The sequence below is a fragment of the Geotrypetes seraphini genome, chromosome 5 (assembly GCF_902459505.1).
Source record: "Geotrypetes seraphini chromosome 5, aGeoSer1.1, whole genome shotgun sequence".
In the NCBI taxonomy this organism is placed as follows: domain Eukaryota; kingdom Metazoa; phylum Chordata; class Amphibia; order Gymnophiona; family Dermophiidae; genus Geotrypetes; species Geotrypetes seraphini.
In genome coordinates, this window is record NC_047088.1 from 66,037,006 (window position 1) to 66,055,004 (window position 17,999).

General features: G+C 43.2%; 1 long non-coding RNA gene across 1 annotated transcript in view; it reads right to left on the bottom strand.

The window, feature by feature from the left end:
- Window positions 1-4,664: 4,664 nt before the first annotated feature.
- The window catches only part of LOC117360547, a 45,626-nt gene continuing 32,291 nt past the window's right edge, over window positions 4,665-17,999 (bottom strand). The window contains exons 2-3 of the long non-coding RNA XR_004539445.1: window positions 8,959-9,080; window positions 4,665-4,919 (exon numbers count right to left, since the gene is read on the bottom strand). This is a non-coding gene — a long non-coding RNA (uncharacterized LOC117360547). The remainder of the gene's footprint in view (window positions 4,920-8,958; window positions 9,081-17,999) is intronic.

Consider the following 17,999-nt stretch of genomic DNA (forward strand, 5'->3'; position numbering starts at 1 on the left):
TGCTGCCCGATATGCTGAATAAATTGGACTCGTCAATTCAGTGACCTCCATCCTGGTGAGACCTGACATACCTCCACTCTGAGGCCTCCTAATGCAGCAGCAGTGGTGATGCTCTGAATGGGCTGCATCATGACCTTCCCTGCCAGGGCTTTCTCTCTGCCACGTCACTGATGACATCATCAGTGGCAGAGGGAAGGCCCCAGTGGGGAAGGCCATGAAGCAGCTCATTCAGAGTGCTGCTGCTGTTTTTGGAAGCCTCAGAGTGGAGGTATGTCAGTTTCACAGTAGGAGAGTTGGTGGAGTTCTGCTGCACAGCGGGATGGGAAGGAGGGATAGAAAGATGCTACACAAGGGGATGGGTGATAGGGGAGGACAGGTGCTGCACATGGGAGGAGGGAGAAAAGAAAAAGGAAGAATTGGGATGGAGGAGAGGAAGGGAGAGATGATTGTTGTACAACGAAAAAAATAAGACATTCCCGAAAATAAGCCCCAGAACATTTTTGGGACCCAAAATTAATATAAGACGCTGTCTTATTTTCTGGGAAACATGGTAATATGGAGGTAGGTTTTTCAACTGATCCTGAATATACTCGTACAATTGCTAGCTACCCCTTCGTTTAAAACAAAAGTAAGCACACCTGATCTTAGCTAGAGGATTGCTGCTGCTAATTCTGAGGCAATGGTCCATTTTATATGGCTGATGATCCTGGCTGCCACAGCCTTCCTTTCTTCAGGCTTTAGTGGTCTGCCTTTTTCACATTGCTGTCTTTAATATGAAAGACTTTATTTAAAACAATATCACTGGAAGATGGTGACTATGGATTTAGAGAGCAACAACATTCACCCAGTAGAATCAGTGACCTCTTAATTGTCAGAAAGTGCATTTCCTGAATAATCACTCAGATTACTCTTAATTCTAAAGCGATGCTGTTCTGTGCATCGTACCTTTCACCTTCACACAGAGAGAGCAAGTATGCTGTCAAAGGGCACACTGAAAACACAGACGCAATTTCTCTCAGACATTGTACTTTTCCTAAACACACACGCTAGAGCACTCTGACAAGGACTCTGCTCTCAGCTGCCCTACTTATGTATTCTATCAGTCTAAAGTAACAAAGCTGCAAGATAAGCTTAGGGCTTAAAATATAGACTTCTGCCAGCACCTGCTTATAGTAGCCATTATATACTGTATGAGAAGAGCTGCACTAGAGTGCGCTAGTACGATGACAAATAGTGCTTTCCTTAGTACTGGTGCACAAGTACTAAGCACCCTGGGTAGTTCTCCCTTCCCCCAACCCCAAATTTGGACATTAAATTAAACAATCACGGACACTCTCGACAATATCCTTTTCAAAACAATTTGGACATTATACTTTTCATCAGGTACACAATTAGATTGTGAGTACTCCAGGAGCAGGGGGAAACTAGTGTATCTGAATGTAACTCATCTTGAGCTACAACTGAAAAAGGTGTGAGCAAAAACCAAATAACTAAACATACGTACAAGTAGACTCTCAGTTAACCGGCACCTTTGGGGATTGATAGATGTCAGATAATTATAGTTTCTGGTTGCTTGAGAGTTACTATTAAAAATAGGCCTAACTAATACTATACCCCATGCCATACCATAAATTGTTCCAGACAAAATATAGGACATGTAGTAGGCAAAGTGTGGGCATACTCAGGTGTGGTGTGCCAAGGTTACACTTAAATTTCTGCCAGAAATTGATTTTCTTTTCTTTTTTATTTAAAGTATTACAGTATTTCTTTGATTTTTATTTATTTTTTTTTTTGCTGGTTGCTTGAGTTCCGGTAAACTAAAACTTAATTTTATAGACCAGGTCTTCAGCCAAAAAGGTGCTCGACTCGGTTTACAATAATATAAGTATAATACAAAAATATAGAAGAAGAATGTAATTTAGAATGGCTTAGTTTCCAAAGTGTTTAGTAAACAAGAAAGTTTGCAGAGCTTTCCCAAAATAAAATGAAAGGGCCTAGACTTTTAAGTGAAAGTGGAAACTCATTCCAGAGCTTAGTTAGTTTGAAAATAAAAGAGTGGCTGAATCTCTTGAAAATTCTATTTTTACCCCTAAGTCTACTGTATATGAAATAGAGATGAGCAAAACAGAGGTGGATTTGTGATAAACCCACAACTTCTAGAAATGCATGAGTATATACTGTACACAGAGCATCCAAAGTTAGACAAAAAAAAAGTGGAAAAACAACTGGTAAGGTAAAGATAACTAATCTTGAAACGTCTCGAGTTTGTGACTAATGATTTTATTTGTACCGTAATCTTTGATTACTGGCCTTATTAAACATAAACATTATTCAACTATGTGTGTAATTATTGCATGTCCTTTTTTATATTAATTTATGTATGTGAAAGAGGAGAGCTTAAGGAGACAAGAATAAGTCATAGAAATTTGCAAGTCTTTATAAAGGGCACACCACCCCCTTATATCATGTGCAGACCTGAGCAAAGTATGCCTACATCATGTGCCACACCCTCTAAGGTATTATCTTCCTCCCCCCCCTCCCTTTATACAAAACCATAGTGCGGTTTTAGCGCCACCTGTGGTGGTAACAGCTCTGACACTCAGGAATCCTATGAGCATCGGAACTGCTACCTCCATGGCCGGTTCTAAAAACCGTGCTTTGGTTTTGTAAAAAGGGGGGTATATCTTTCAAATTTATAAAATTTTAGTTTGCAAATGTAGAGTCCCGTTCTCACAACAACGTTTCAATTATTTTCAGATACTAAGCAAAAAACAAAGGCAACTTATCTGAAATAATCCTGTATCCAAATGTAGAAAATGCCACCCGACACCCACACAGAAGTGCCACTACATAGTAACATAATAACACAGAAGAGATGGTAGATAACGACCTGTATGGTCCAACCAGTCTACCCAACAAGATAAACTCATAACATAAGGTATGAGGTAATACTATTTATGCGCACTTGATCTTGATTTGTCCTTGCCATTTTCAGCGTACAGAGCATTGAAGTCCTCCAGGTTCTAGCCTTGCTCTCTAGCTATTTAAGCTCTCACCGAAGCCCAACTCCAGCCTTTCCAAATCTCTCCAGCCACAATTACTCATAGACCATAGAAATCTGGCTGACCCAAGCTTTGTTACCCAACTACTGAAGCCAAATCTGTCCAGCCATGATAAGGGCACAGATTGCAGAAGTTTGCCCGGCACCTGCTCTGCTTCTTAATTACCAGTATTCCCATCTAATCACTGCCAAGCTTGTTTGGTCCCATGCTTTCCATTAAGGATTCCTTTACATTTTTCCCATGCATTTCTGAATTTCGTTACCATTTCCATCTCCACCACCTCCCCCGGGAAGTCATTCTTGGCATTTACCACCCTCTCTGTGAAAAAGTGCTTCCTGACTCGGCCCTACTGCAATCTAAATTTACATTTTCTAGTTCTACCACCTTCCCTCCAGACACCAGCGTTATTCAGTGTTGGTAACAATGTAGGTAACCAAGTAGATAGGGCCAAATAAAAATCAGTCCTACGTAGCTCGAGTAGCACTCTGACTTAATGGGGTGGGACAGTAGAGTGGGCAGACTTGATGGGCTATAGCCCTTTTCTGCCGTCATCTTTCTATGTTTCTATGTTTCTACTCGATTAGTTATCAGTTCACTCATTCTACTGGGTGTCTATTGTTGAATTATAAATCCACGGCTAGGTTATAGAATTGCCTTTTCCATGCTTATTTCCCCATAGACTTGAATAACAAATAAAACAAAATAACAACAAAACAGAACTATTTCATTGCTGCCTTCATTTAAAAATGAAATAGTTTGTTTCTTTGCCCTTTTTTTTTTATTATTTATTTTCATTGCAAATGAATGTACATTCCTAATGTCTATGCACTCCTTAACCTCTCTGTTAAGACTACCCGTAAGGGTACCAGTTGGGGCCATAGTGTGATAGCTTTTTAATATGTTGGGAAGACCTGTCTAGGTGAGTTGCCTGAGATTATCAACTAATTTTACAAAGGCTATTAAATAGCTTTCAGATGACTTTCAGCTATGAATGACCTGATCCAGACCTGACTCAGTGAATTAATGGTAAAACAAGAACATAAGAATAGCCGTACTGGGCTCATCTATGCCAGTATCCTGCTTCCAACAGTGATCAATCCAGTTCACAAGTACCTGGCAGAATCCCAAAGAGTAGCAAGATTCCATGCTATCAATCCCAAGGATAAGTAGTGGCTTTCCCCGTATCTATCTTAATAGCAGATCATGGACTTTTCCTCCAGGAACTTGTCCAAACTTGTTTTAAATCCAGAGACAATGCAGTGAAAAATTATCTTTAACCACCCAGCTCTTTCCACACCATTGAATAGGTACTTTTATAGCTCTAACACTCTTAGAGCTGATGCTTTCTGTTGAAGGTCATTTACAAAGTGCTGTCCCGGGTTTTTGGGTTTGTTTGTTTGTACTCTAAAAGTGATTTATCACATGGCCTGCCTGCAAGTCTTTCAGGACACACACCTTGTGTACCACTGCCTTAGAACATTGGTCCCATCATTCATTAATTGACAACTGCAACTAATCAGGGAAATCCAGAAAATTTTACTGCAGAAATGCAAATTCTTTGCTGAAGTAATGCTATCAAATTGTTGATTTACACTGTTTCTACTCTTCACAGAAAAGTAGAAAGGGCATTGGAAGTGGTGGTCTATTCTGAATAATTTGCACTAAATCCAGTTAGTGTTAACAAAATTTACCACATTAACCAAGTTGCAACACAGATTCCTACAGCAGCATGATGAAGTGTCAGAACAGAAGAAATGAGACAGTAGGTGCCTTGCAAGTTAATAGGTAGAGAGCTGTGTCTGTCATCTTCTTTGAAGTTCTTGGGCTTCTTGTCCTGTCAGCACAGCAGATGGAAGCCTGGGTGAAATGAACATACCACAGATGGGTTGTATGTTGGAAATTGTAATGCTCAGTAGTGAGAGTTACATGTGGAATGAGGGAATTTTAGGAGTTAATTTTAGCAACCTTGCATGCTATTTGCATGTATATGCAGACAGTACACACACAAAATGGCAAAGTCATAAAAGGTGTTGCTTAAGCAAATAGCATAGCACAGGCTTTTACAGATACTGTATATATACTGTACATATTTTAAAAGAGCCAATACATTTTCAAAACTCTAAATGTAAACTTCTGTATTTACACATGTTATAAAAGGGGTCAAACAAACCAGGAGAAAGATCTCCAAAATCCAAGTAGACACGAACAAATCACACATACTTTTACATTTTATGAATAAACTGCACACCAACATTACTACGTATCTCCACTTTGGTTTGTTCGTGTACACTTGTTATAAATCATGCACAGACCCACAGAAACTTATATTTTGACCTGGAGCTTGGTGAGATGTTTGTTGCAACTAAAACGTCTGCTGGATTTGCTGTTCTCAAACTATCGCTCACTATTATCTTTGTTTCTGTCTCTCCCTTTACCCTTTTCAGCCCTTATAATATTATTCCACATTTTTCTGATCTTTCTCTTTTTGTGTCCGTCTCTCTCTCTCTCTCATTCTTCTATGCATCTCCCTCTTTCGCTGTATGTTCTAGATTTATGCTTACCTGTTTGACTTGCTTGTTTTGCTGTTGGTTTGGCTTGGTTGTCATTCTCTGAGGGAGCAGCGTCTTCAGATAAGTGTCTCCCATTCCCATTTTTTTCTGTTTACTACAAATCTGTATTTAGATATCTTGCTATATGATATCTTGCTATATGATATCTGTTCCAAATAACTGGTTTCTCGCGTTGCTTTTGATCAGGAGACAAAGGTCACAGAAGAGAGTGAGAAGGAGGCCTCTTTACCATAAGATGCGTAGACCCGGGAACTAATTTCTGGCCATATTGGAGAAAATTGTTTCAGGGAGATCCACTTCAGCATGAAGACTATTATCCCTCTGTCACACAGCAGGGACAGAGTCCATGCCAATGCATTGGAAGGGCATTAAAGCATATGCCTTTTAGACCAGTGGTGTGGTAGGGAGGGCTGGGGGCAGACTGCTCTGGGTGCCATATTGGTGGGGGCACCTGCACATCTCTGCCCCCCCTCTTGCCACACTCACAGCACCCCCATACCTCTTTAAAATCTTCACTAGCACAAGCTACTCTTGGGCAAGTCACTCAGTCCTCCATAGCTTCAGGTATGTTAGATAAATTGTAAGCCCACCAGGACATATAAGGAACATACTTGAGTACCTGATTGTAAACCACTTAGATAATCTTGATAGGCAGTATTTTTTTTTTAAAAAAAAAACCCTAATAAACCTAATACTATTCTCACCTTGGCTTGGTACTCTCTGAAATCACTTCTGGCATTGCTGCTGAATCTTCCTGCCATAATTGAACATTTAAGAATTCGGCCTGGGCACAAGTTAGACGTCTGGGGCAAGACCTGTTCTAATAAGGAATAAGTGCCAAAAAGGTGCCCAAACTGACCAGATGACCACTGAAGGGATATAAACATGACCAGTAGCTTAGTAAGGGGAGTGCGAGGGGAGCGGTCTTCCTAGCGCGTGGCACCCTTCCTCCTCTCTGCCCCCCAACTCCTCTCCTTGCTGCACACGCATGCCTCTCATCTTCCCCCGTACCTTTTTTACTTCCCTCGCATGAGGTTGTTGTCCACGTTTGCATCAGTGCTCTCTCTGATGTCACTTATGGGACCCACCCCTAGTAAGTGACGTCAAAGGGTGAGCAAACATCAGCATGGGCATGCTGCTCGTGCCAGAGAAGTTAAAAAGGTTTGGGGAAAAGGAAGGGGTCATTCACGTGGCAGGGGAAAGCAGAGAAGCATAAAGTTGCAGGAAAAAAAGCCAGAATGATGTTGAAGGCCACCCCAGAAGCCTGAGTCCCCATTTTTGTGGTTGACTATATCGCTTACTGCTCTACTAGGACTAGCTAAAACATCTGAAGCTGCAACACAAACAAACATCTTTGGGGCGGTGAAAGGGGGTCATGTGGGAGGACTGGGGGGGGAGGTGTCATGTTCAGTGGCATAATAAGGGTAAGTGAATCTACAGGCTTGTAAACCAGGTTTCAGTATGATATTCCCATGGATCTCCTCTGACAATCCTATGGCTAGAAATTCTTTGGGGAATTTTTATCTCATATATTTCTTAGGTCTATAGTGTGTGGGTCAAACAATATACACAGGATTAGCCGATGGACATTTAATATCCTAGACCAGTGGTCTTCACTATGTTTTTTGTCAGAGCTACTTTGGATCCAATGAGCTTAAAGAGCTGCCAAATATTTTTGCATGTATCACAACAATGCTGATCAGTGTGTGTCAGTGACATCCTGCCCAACCTTAAACTGTTTATTGAATGTTTCCTCAAGGAGATGGCAAAAAACTAGTAAAGGAACAAACTACTTTAAATACCTTTTTAAACGAGAGTGGCGCTCAGAATCCAAGATGGAGTAAAAAACTTCAAATTGGGGTGCAAACCCCTAAAATGCGTTTTTTATAGAATCAATCATTGCACCATTTTGAGTGAAAAGGTAATAGAAAGTGCTTATTGAAAAACACTCTTGCTTTAAATGTCCAATAAATGTCCAATAAAGTGAAAATGTTCCAACTATTATATAAGTCCAACTACATGAGTTCAAATCAGAACTTATCTTAATGGTTCAGATAGCGTTGACCCGGCGAGGTTCTGACGCGTTTCGCCAATCCTGGCTGCCTCAGAGAACCTACTGCACTGCTAGTGAACTACTGCTTAGTTTAAAGGTGCTTCTTTATCTGGTACAAAGGAACTTCTTTTACATTTCCTGTGACCAGGAAATGTAAAAGAAGTTCCTTTGTACCAGATAAAGAAGCACCTTTAAACTAAGCAGTAGTTCACTAGCAGTGCAGTAGGTTCTCTGAGGCAGCCAGGATTGGCGAAACGCGTCAGAACCTCGCCGGGTCAACGCTATCTGAACCATTAAGATAAGTTCTGATTTGAACTCATGTAGTTGGACTTATATAATAGTTGGAACATTTTCACTTTATTGGACATTTATTGGACATTTAAAGCAAGAGTGTTTTTCAATAAGCACTTTCTATTACCTTTTCACTCAAAATGGTGCAATGATTGATTCTATAAAAAACGCATTTTAGGGGTTTGCACCCCAATTTGAAGTTTTTTACTCCATCTTGGATTCTGAGCGCCACTCTCGTTTAAAAAGGTATTTAAAGTAGTTTGTTCCTTTACTAGTTTTTTGCCTGTTTATGGTCATTTGGGAACAAATCTCCTTTTTTTGAAATTTACCCAGTTGTGTATATTGGATGTCCTCAAGGAGATGGACATTTCCAAATGCATTTTCTTCACTTATTGATAAATGCCTTGTCCTTCAAGCATGTAGCTCTTCCGCCCATCCATTTCTCCCTTTTTTGTCATTAACTTGGTTAGAGAAGCATAGAGTAGCAAGAAAAAAAGCCAGAATGATGATGAGGGCCACCCCAGAAGCTTCCAAGGGCCACCATTGGCCCCTGGACCTTGCATTGTACAACAATACCCTTAATAAACCTTCAGCCATGCACTATACCCCCCACCCCCTCACCCTTGGACATTCCAAGGCACTCCCTCTCTTCTCTCTACCCCACCTCCTCTCAAGTCTAACATTTCCCCTTACCTACTTCCCCATTCCCTGTAGTGCCCAGCATCTCTCTTTTTCCACTATTTATCCCACCATGGTGTCCATAATCTTACTCCTTACATACTCCCTCATTGAGGTCCAGCATATTTCTCCTCTCTTACTTCTTCCTTTTTGTCCAGCACTTCTTTCCTCCCCCTTCTTCCTCTGAGGTGTTCAATAGCCTTCCTTCCCTTTTCTTGCGATCCACACCAGCATATTAATTGCCGACACAGCACTCATCACAGCCAATGCAGAGCCCTCACATCTGCCTATGCTCAAGACTCACCAGGCTTCTTCATTTCTAACAGTTCAGAGGAGGCACCGCAGGACCCAGCAGGTTTTAAACATGTGTGGATGCAAAAGGATCCAAGCTGGTATTGGCAAGCTGACTGAAATGCCGGTACTGCCCTAGAAGGGGTAAGGAAAGGAAAGGAAAATTCTGAATATCAGATTGAGGATAGGGAGACGCTGAACATAAGCACATTGATTGCCATGTCTATGCCATCCACCAAATTGTCATGCCCCAGGAAGATGCCTAATCTACCTGGTGATCAGGCTGGTTCTAAATGTGTATCAATTTCAAAAAGAAATTCCCGCATGTCCCTGAGTCAGCCTGCTCCAGGTCCATTCCACTCCCAGCTCTGCCTATATATCCTGTGAGAAAAGGAATACAAACTTTTCTTCACAAAGGAGAATTTTCAGAGGAACCTTCTCAACTGGAAAATCTCTTTGACAATTGCCCCATTATTGTGCAGTGCCAGGGATTATATGTGGTAATGGAGGATATTTTTACATGTTATGTTATACTGTTAGACCACCTTTCTCACAGAAAGTTCAACCTAAATCTTACAACAAAAATAACACATTAGATGTATACTGTGATACCTTTAAAAGCATACAAGCAATAAGAATAATATTGAGCTAGGAAAGTGGAGGGGCATAATAAAAATAAATGTCTAAGTCCCTTTTTGGCCTAAGGTCTTAAACGTTGAAAGTAGAAGCAGGGAAAATGTCCTTAATCAAAGAAAACGTCCAAAAGGAGTTTTTTTTTTAATAATGGCCTGCCTCTACGTTCAGCTGTTTAAATGCCCAGACCACCACTACGTCTAAACTTATACCATATAGTCAACCTAAGCCCCAAATGTCCAAAACAACATCAGGGCAAGAGGTAGCCCTCTTGCCCCACCAGCCACGACCCTCCCTGACAATATCAGGGCAAGAGGGAGCCCAATCGCTCTTGCCCCGCCAGCTGCGACCCTCCACGACAACATCGGGGCAAGAGGGAGCCCAAGCCCTCCTGGCCCAGCGATCTTCCTCCCCCATCACCCCCCCACATGATCTGGCCAGGAGGGAGCCCAAGCCCTCTTGGCCCGGGACACCCTCTAACCCCCACCCTCCACTAAAATACAGGCAGGAGGGATCCCAGGCCCTCCTGCCCTTGACTAAATCCCCCCTGACCACCTCCCCGAACCCCCAATCATCCCCCCTGCCGACCTGTGACCCCCCCCGCTGACCCCACGACCCCCTTTCCCATACCTTAAAAAAAGTTGGTCGGACGGACGGGTGCCAAGCCCATCCATCCGACAGGCCAGCCATCATGGAAATGGCTGGCCTTAGGGCCTGATTGGCCCAGGCGGCTCTAACCCCACCCACAGGTGGGGCTTGAGGCGCCTGGGCCAATCGGAATCGGCTCAGTTGTCTTAGGCCCCTCCTGTGGGAGCTTGGGCTCCCTCCTGGCCGGATCGTGGGGGGAGGGAGGGAGGAGATCGCGGGGCAAGAGGGCTTGGGCTCCCTCTTGCACCAATGTTGTCGGGAAGGGTTGCGGCTAGCGGGGAAAGAGGGCTTGGGCTCCCTCTTGCCCCGATGTTGTCGGGGAAGGTCACGGCTGGTGGGGCAAGAGGGCTTGGGCTCCCTCTTGCCCGATTGTTGTAAGGGGGAGGGCTCATCTCTCCTGCCAGGATGATGATCACCTACACCCCTCCGAACCGCTGCACTTCGGGGTGAGCATCGCCAGCAGGGGAGATGCTCTGCCTTGATGCTCACCCCGAAGTGCTTCGGAGGGGTATAGGCGATCATCATCATGGCAGGAGAGATTAGCCATCTCTCCTGCAGCCATAGGCAGGTTGCTGGGGCCGCTGAGCTGCAGCGATCAGCTCAGCGGCCCCTTTTTCGGCACTTATACTAAGTCTAAGTCAAAACGTATAAGTGCCGACTAGGCAACCTGTCAAATGTTTTGGTTATACGTGTTGTACGCCTAGGTGTAGGTTGGCCCACCTCCCGCCCACCGCCCACCCTTTCCCCTCCTCTAAAAACGCCTCTTTTCTTTCTGTGTGTTTAAAGGCAGGGGAAAGGCCTAAGCTGGTTTTAGATACATCTAAATCCAGCTTTGATTATGGGTACTTGGACGATCAGGCTTTTTGATCGTCCAAGTACCCATTTAGGCCACTTTTTAGACGTTTTTTTTTTTTTTATTATGAGCCCCTTAGTGTATAAGTATGGGGTAAAATTTATGCATGGCAATGATTTTATAGAGAAGGATGAACTAAATGAATGTGCAATGCTAGGGCTTGCATGAGTTTCCATTAAATTAATACACTGTACTTGTAAGATTGCTGAGCGGCACGAGAACTGAACAACCTTAGCACACGGTACAGGTTTAATAAATGATGTTAATCCACACAATAAATACCAGACTAAAAATAATGCACACAGGAAAGATGAATAAAGTCTAGGGTTTAAATTGCTTATATCTGAAAATATTCTTTACTAGCATATCAGTTTTACTGTCAGAAAAAGCCCTCGATAGAGAGCTACGTAGGATAAAAAAAAAAATCTGTATGGTGTCCCTGGAGTAATTACTGATCCATTTGAGGTTTGGATATGTCGATAGAATAGAGCAGTGCCAGGGTAGTGTAAATTTTGCTGATGTGCTGATGCTTGAAAACAGTAATGTTCAAATTCTGCCTCATCTGCATTTCCTGCAGTAACAATTACCACACTGGTGTTTAACTCATACGACTGTGTAATATCTTCATTCTGCCCCAGTTATAAGGAACAAGATTGCAAATGGGTGTGGGTGCCGTCGCAGCACGAACTCCAGCATTGTCTTGGTCTCATTTCAGATTCCCCAGGGCTGTGCTTTAACCTTGTTCACATTCTGTTATAAGCAGTCACAGAGTGCAGTGGCCACTAATTCAAAACTGCAGCACGGCGTGGGATAACCTCACTCACATACTTCAACCCAGCGAAATACACTAACTGCACTCACCTTAAGCTCGCATCCCAGTTTAGTTCAACGCCGCTCACACTCACCTTCCCAGCCAGCACTGTGTCATAACCACAAAAGCACTCAATCATGCAGGCAGGAGTGGAAATGGCTTTGTGGTTAGAGCTGTGTGCTCAGAGTCAAAGTTCAGAGCCTGTTTCTGCCACAGCCCGTCCGCCTGACATGTTTGTCTCAGATACCCACCTAGGGGGTAATTCTCAAAAGGTTGCCTAAAATTAGAAAGGCAAGAGTGCATTCAATTGCCGTTATAAAATTCTAGCAGAAGCCTCCAGTTAGTGGCTAGTTTTAGGTGCAAACACTTAGGGCTCCTTTTACAAAGGTGCGTAAGGGCCTTAACGCTTGGAATAGCGCATGCTAAAATGCCACGCGCGCTAGCCGCTACCGCTTCCTCTTGAGCAGGCGGTAGTTTTTTGGCTAGCACGCGCTAATCCGGTGCGTGCGCTAAAAACGCTAGCGCACCTTTGTAAAAAGAGCCCTTAGGCTGGTGTAAATGCTAGGCAACTAACAGAGGTTAGGTAAGTCACTGCAGATATTCTGCCAGATATGCTCCTGATCCACCCAAGCCCCTCTTAGGCCCACCCTCCCTCTTGCAGTTTCACACTCTGGAATTTGCATAGTCAATTACGGTGCCAGGTTATAGAATGAGGGAGATAGACAGTAAGCTCCAAGGGCAGAGAATATTGTACCTGAATATTTATCACCCCTGTATAGTGCTCTAGCACTCATAAAAAAAAGTATAAACTATAATATGCTTAACATTCTCCGCTATATACACCATTCCAGCTTTTTTCTATCTATCTTCCAGTGGCATAGTAAGGGAGGGGGGAGGGAGGTGGTCCTCCCAGGCTGCTGTCTTGATAGGGACGTGGCACCCATCCTCCAATCCACCCCCATATCTTCCTCGTTTCCCCCCCCCCCCCCCCCACTGCCGCGCACTCACGGCGCTTCTTCTGTCACTTTCTGGACCTGCGCCTAGGATGTGACGCCAGAGGAAGAGCCTATGCAGGTGCAACAGCAGGTTGGAGGTTGCTGCTCGTGCCACAAATGTTACAAAGGTATGGGGGAAGGAACGTGGCAAGCACGTGCAGCCGCGGTGGAGCGGGGAAGTAGCATGTAGTGGTGGGGGCGGTGAAGAGGGCAGGGGAGGTGTGCCTATCACCTTCGCTATGCCACTGATCTCTCCTTCTCTCTAGACTTTCCTCCTACTCAAACTTCATAGTGAACCCTCATATCCCAAATTTAAATCCGAGCTAGAAACACCTTTTTTTGTGCATTTCCAGGAGCAGCAGGATAGCCTGCAGTGATGGATGTAGCATATGTGGCAGGTACTGTAGACATCAATTAATTCATTTCCAATTCTCTTCTTCAACTGTCCTTTTCTCTACTGTCCTGTTTTGATGATGGTGGTTCCTTTCTGGTTTCTAATGATTTTAATTGGAAACAACTCTGATTGTTGATTAGAAGGGCAGTTTATCAAGAAATTGAGAGACTTATGAAGGCGGGAATATGCACTTTAGATGATGTTATTTCTGATGGTAAACTGCTTGCGTTTTCACAATTGCAACATAAATTTGGTCAATAAATCACAAAATTATAAATGGTTGTAGTTGAAGCAGGCTATTCAGGCGGGGTTCCCTGAATGAAAAAACTCTTAATAATCAGTATAGTCTGCTATTCTTATGCTTTCAGGTTGACTTCCTGGGACACCAGGCCGCTCAGTGGTATAAATTAATATCTGGATTTTTGAATAAGAAATCAAAGACTGGTCTGCGTGACATTTGGAGCATTGAGATAAAGCACCAAATTACTGCGTCTCAATGGTCACGAATTTGGACTTGGAGGATGAGATGTACAATGTCGGCATCTATGAGACAAACTTGTTTTTTTCTGTTACATAGAGCATTTTGGACCCCTGTTCATTTACAAAAATTAGATAGCTCTAAGTCTAATAGATGTTGACACTGTCATCTTGAAGCTGGGACATTGGATCATTTACTGTTTTATTGTCCTCTGATACTTCGCTTTTGGAAATCCATCTGGGGTCAAGTAAATAATTTACTTGAAAACCCGGTATCGCTATCATATGATATGGTATTATTTGGTACATCAATGAGGGCTAAGAGTCAACTACCCTCTAATAATAATAAACTTTTGCTCATAGTGACAGGAGTTGCCATTCAGCATATCATGAAAAATTGGAAAAACTATGATCGACTAAGTTATAGTTTTTGGTGGAATTCATTGTGTCACATTTTTAAAATGGAATGAGTAATAGCTATTCAGCAAGGGCGCTTTAAAAAGTTTAATGATGTTTGGGAACCATAACAAAATATTGTACGGATTGAATATAATTAATAATTTTATTTTCCCCTTTTGTTTATTAATGTCCAGGGGAGGGGGGAGGGGGATTATTATAATGTTATATTGGGCTAAAGTTATAATGATGGATATAAAGGAGGGAGGGAGGGTATTTGATGTGATTTAGTCTTTGATGGGTTAGTAAGTGATGTTAAAGTGTATATGGTTGTATTTTTATTGCACTTATTGAAAGTTTAAAAATGAATAAAGAATTTGAGAAAAAAAAAAAAAAGAAACTGAGAGACTTTTTTTTACAAAGCTTTGGTAAAAAATGGCCTACACTACACTTACCTACACTAAATTTATCTACACTAAATCTATTTTTTACCAGAGAGGTAAAATGGCGAATTTTCAGATTTTTCCTATTAATGGCCACTTAATAATTTCTCCATTAGCATGTTAGCTCCTACAGCCACCTGCCATATATACTCAATTATAGGACAACCCCCTCCCGGATTTGATGCAGGCCTCTGGTAGGCCGGGACAGGAGGGATCCTTCCCATCCCAGCCAATAGTAACAATTTTTTACCCCTCCCCCGTGTACCTTTTCTCACATCCTTGGTGATCCAGAGGTGTATGGGCAGAAACAAACATTCCGCGCTCCTGTCCTGTGCCCCCTCCTTCCAATCTTGCAGCCAGCGGCGCATAGGCCCACAGAAACGAGCTTCTCGAGCTCCTGCCCAGCCCTGCACCGCTCCCTGAATGGCTGCCATCAGTTATCGCAGGACTCGTGAGAACTTGCAGCAGACATTCAGTGAGTGGCGCAGGGCTATGCGGAAGCTCGAGAAGCTCGCTCCTGCATGCCTGTGAATCGCTAGCCGCTAGCTGCATGCCACGAGCCGTGAGATCAGAAGGAGGGGTGCAGGGCTGGAGTGTGGAAAGTTTACTCCTGCCCATACACCACTGGACCACCAGGGATATAAGAAAAGGTACACGGGGTGAAGGGGATAAAAAAATTGTTAGTATCGGTCGGGACAGGAGATGGGAGGGGTCCCACTAGACCACCAGAGGGGGAAGAGGGTACAGGGCAGGAAGGTGGGACATGGTGCAGAGATTGGCGGGGAAGGGGGGGCAGGGTGCAGGGCCTAGCAAGGAGAGGGGCTGGCTGCATAACCTGGTAGAGAAGGGGGGCTGGGTTCAGAGCTTTGCAGGGCAGGGCAGGAAGGGGGCTGGGTTCTGAACCTGGGAAGTAGTGAAGGGGGCTGGGTGCAGAACCTGGCAGGGAGGGGGCACTGGGTATAAATCCTGACAGGGCATGGCACTTGAATATTAAGCCCCTGTCTTATATTCGAGTCAACCATTTTTCATCCATTTTGGAGGGACAAATGGGGGTCTTGATTTATATTCAAGTATATACGGTATTTTGTAGGCAGTAGAAACTCATATGCTAAACTTGGGCTAATTGGTTAGTATATGGCAATTCCAACAAGCTGATTTGCATAGACAAGCCCACTTTCTGTACACTGGCACGCTCCCTGTGCCAAAAAATAATTTGTATTTTTTAGCATGTAGGTAGGGCGTGGCCATGGCTAAATTACTAAATGCCTCAGCACCCCATGGTGTACCGTTTTTGTTGCAGTATGCATGTGTTAGTGCTTACTGCACTTTGCAAAAGAGTCCCTAGAAAATGATAAATAATAAACCTCACTCACACTCGGCTATCCATCCTGTTCCAATTCAATAATCACACTGTCTGCTGTACTCCATAGAATTGTTAGGGTTCCCATATTTGTGAAAAAAAAAATAAAAAATAGGACACATGGCTTCCCCCTATCAGTCTTGTTCTGGACCCACCCCACCTCCCACCAGTCTCACCCCTGCCACCCCCCACCCCTTACTTTACACCCATTTCCTTAGTTTCCCTTCCTATCCTCTATACCCTTTTAGTGCTTTCTCTCTCTTTTTCTCTCTCCAACTTCCCTCTCACGGCTGCTTCCCTCTCTCTCTTACTTCCCCTTCCACTCACTCCAACCCCCATTCCCCAGCAGAATCCAGTGGCACAGGATCTCTCTCTATGGCTCTTCTGGATACCCACCTTCAAAAAAATATGCGTAAAATAGTCAACTCATAGGGTGGATACTAAAACGGTCAGTAGTTTTTGCCATAAAGTGTATGAAGGTAGATTTAAAGATCTCAATATGTATACTTTGGGAGGGGTGTGGATATGTTAGAGAAATTTGACTACCTCTGTGGCATAAATCCACAGGAGACAAGTCTTTTACAGCTGAAAGGAAGCTCTGGAATAAGGCAGCATGGAATGAAGTAATATTTCTTTACAGAAAGGGTAGTAGATAATGGCCTACCAGTAGAGACAAAGACTTTATCTGACTTCAGGAAAGAACGGGAAAAGCACATAGGATGAGGAAGGGATAGTAGATGGTATGCATAAGCCATATGGTCTTTATCAACGTTTTTATGGCACCATTTTATTCCTACAAAATATGCTTATCACTTCAAAAATCTTAAAAAACTTTTATTCCTACCAAGTTCCGCACCGTATGCTTGGGCCCCACCTGGAACTCTCCTGCTGAATTAGATGAGAAAATTTGGTACCCTTGACTCAGCATGCGAGGAAAAAAAAACATTAAAGCAGAATGACAGAAAAATCCAGCACCCACTTTATTATTCATAGGAAAAAGCCTTCCTATCCATGCATCAACAACTGAAAGAAACCTCAATACATTGAGAAAAGCCCAAGCCCTTTCTATAGGGTAGGATTAACCCTTCTACAGAACCCTAGGTAAGCAAATGAATCGTCACACTCCCACTGTAATATATATTTTAGAGCTCCTGAAAATAGGACTGGCCTGGTTCTGACTGCAGAGAGTAGCCAGAAGATGAAGTACGGTAGTAGGTAAGAAGGGCTGCTTACCTACTGGAAGACAAGGCACAGGGGTGTGGGGAGAACAAACATGACCTCTGCAGTAGTCCTGACCCACTTCCACTTTTATTTCTGTTAGCAGCTGACTTAGGAGAGCAAAATCTGGCTTGGGCAATATTATTTATATAGCACTTATAACCTAAGTGGTGTACATTCAGGTACTCAAGCATTTTTCCCTATCTGTCCTGGCAGGCTCACACTCTATCTAATGTACCTATTGAATTAGCATATGGGAGAGGCCCTCTCCTAAACATTTGAGCCCTAGATATGCCTAGTTTGCTTAAGCTTTAATCCTGCCCTGCCTTTTCCTACTCAACAAATAACATCTGAAAGAAAACTCTTTAACATCGTGAAACATGAGAAAATAGGCACTGCCTAAAATACAAAATGCAGCATTTCAGAGACTCCTCATAACCCCCTTCCTCTAGCACCATTTCATAGTTCCTTTGAGACAGAGTCAAAAAAAAAACCCACCCAAAAGCACAGTTGCTCTTAGATCTTTTTGTTACAATAAATTCTTGAACTGGGCCTTTTTTTTTTTTTTTGCAGTTATTAGCTCCCACCCCACAAAGTTATTGTATTTCCTGGAGTAATGGAATAATCCAATTTACTTTGAGTGCTTTAGACACTTTGGCCTGTCCCCCACATACCTCCTCTGCTGAAATTTAATCTTCGCATTGGCCAGCAGCGGCAGCAAGGTGAACCTGCTGCCGTCAGCCTACCCCGAAAGCCTTCTCTCTGCAGTGACTTATTGTTCTCGAGTAGGTGGGATGCTGCAGTGAGAAGATTTCCAGGGCTGACT